Here is a 2,304-nt window from a genome sequence, read left to right as displayed (position 1 = left end):
GGCTGCCTTTGTATTTGGAGCATAGATATTCAGGATTGATAGTTCCTCTTGGAGGATTTTACCTTTGATGAGTATGAAGTGGCCCTCCCTGTCTAAAAAAAAAGTGATAAAAATCAAATAAAAATTGTGTGATAACTCATAGGTATGAGAAATATATGTGCTAGTTATTTGAAGCACTACACATCAACAAAATATTTACAGTAGTTCCTTCCACATATAGGATATATACTCATCTTTGGTTTCCTTGTTTCTCATCGTATGTATCTTCACTGTATCTCTTTATATAACAATCAAAAATTATTATGCGCTTAAAAATCTTAATAAATAAAATTCTAAATAAAAAAAAGAAAATATCTAATAAAAAAGAAAAAATAAAGAAAGAGGAAGTGAATGGGATATAAAGTGAATTAGTATATTATAATAATAACAATAATATTAATAATAATAAATATTAGGTTATCCCATGGATATCCAATTGCTTTTTCCTCAGGTAATCACTAGTCTCAAGGAGAACCCAGTCTTTGATCCCACTAATTCAGTCCACAGAGATAGTGGTGCATTGAGCAGGATTTTGAATGGCCTTTGTTCTAGGAAAATGTGATCTATATATGAGAAATGTAGGAATGAAGACTGGGATGAAACGTCTATAATATCACATTTAATGGACAGACATCCTAGAGGACTCAGTAGCAATTCTAAGGTGAGTGATGATATATTACAAAGAGTAATATATCTCTTACTCTCCCTCTAACCACTTCTCTCTCTGTCTCTCTCTGTCTCTCTGTCTCTTTGTCTCTTTCCACATTGTGTGTGTAAGATAGAGAGAGAAAACATAAGTTTCTTGTATATACACACAAAACCAGATTTAGCATAGGTGAATTTGCTTTTAANATTCTCTTCATATTCTTCCTGAATGATTGACACCTTCTGTTGAAATGATAATAAAATAATAACTTTGAAAGATTATTATTTTATTGAAAATGTCTTTTGTAGCCCACTCTGCTCGCCTGCTCCCTGGCGTGACTCAGCACTCGCAGCTCCGGGAGGACACGTCGTGGTCGCCGTTCCCGCTCAGGCCCTGGCAGCTTGTCTCTGGCCTCTCTCGGGCTCTCTGCTTCAGTTTCGAGGCCGGAAGCGTCGCGGCCGCCCTGCCGGGCTCTCTGTGAGGATGGTGGGAGTGAAGCCGGTCTGGAGCGATCCAGATTTCCAGCTGGAGCTGAGCAGGGCGGGCTCCAGACTTGCAGTGGTCAAGTTCACCATGAGAGGGTGTGGCTCGTGTCTGCGGATTGCCCCGGCGTTTAGCTCTATGAGTAATAAGTACCCACAGGCAGTCTTCTTGGAAGTAGATGTGCATCAGTGCCAGGGAACACCTGCAACCAACAATATATCAGCAACACCTACATTTTTGTTTTTTCGAAACAAAGTGAGAATCGATCAGTATCAAGGAGCAGATGCTGTGGGACTAGAAGAGAAAATCAAGCAGCACTTAGAAAATGATCCTGGAAGCAATGAGGACGCAGACATTCCAAAGGGCTATATGGATTTAATGCCTTTTATTAACAAAGCTGGTTGTGAATGTCTTAATGAAAGTGATGAGCACGGCTTTGACAACTGTTTACGAAAAGACATGTCCTTTTTGGAGTCTGACTATGACGAGCAGCTCCTTATTACTGTGGCATTCAATCAGCCTGTTAAGCTTTATTCCATGAAGTTTCAAGGACCAGATAGTGGTCAGGGTCCTAAATATGTAAAAATTTTTATCAACCTACCCTGATCTATGGATTTTGAGGAGGCGGAAAGGAGTGAGCCAACTCAAGCTCTGGAACTGACAGAGGATGACATTAAAGAAGATGGCATTGTTCCTCTTCGTTATGTTAAATTTCAGAATGTTAACAGTGTAACTTTATTTGTTCAGTCTAATCAAGGAGAAGAAGAAACAACGAGAATTTCATATTTTACTTTCATTGGTACTCCAGTCCAGGCAACAAATATGAATGACTTCAAACGAGTGGTTGGCAAAAAAGGGGAAAGCCATTAGGGTACAAAGACTCTGGAAGACTTACTGCAGTCAGACTTGCAGCTCCTGGATAATTGCTTGATTCTCTTTGGAAACTGTTAATCTTTTATTTGTTGCCAGTACCGATAAATCATTCCTTTCGTTCAGATGGCATCACTAGTGTTTCAGTGTAATCTCGATACACGCAGTTGTAAATAAAAGTCACTACTTTTGCCAAGCTTAAGTCTTAGTCATTCTATATAAATGCATTCTCTCTCTTTTTATTTGACTAACCTCTTGTTTTAGGA

The 2,304-nt window shown here is 38.9% G+C and overlaps 1 pseudogene; it reads left to right on the top strand.

Annotated features, from left to right (window-relative positions):
- The first annotated feature begins 1,168 nt into the window (after positions 1–1,168).
- Positions 1,169–2,100, top strand: LOC110288711 (annotated as a pseudogene).
- Positions 2,101–2,304: the final 204 nt, after the last annotated feature.

Source organism: Mus caroli, unplaced genomic scaffold, assembly GCF_900094665.2.
Source record: "Mus caroli unplaced genomic scaffold, CAROLI_EIJ_v1.1 scaffold_24485_1, whole genome shotgun sequence".
NCBI lineage: Eukaryota > Metazoa > Chordata > Mammalia > Rodentia > Muridae > Mus > Mus caroli.
The sequence above is the reverse complement of the archived record's forward strand: the minus strand, read 5'-3'. Positions and strand labels throughout refer to the sequence as shown.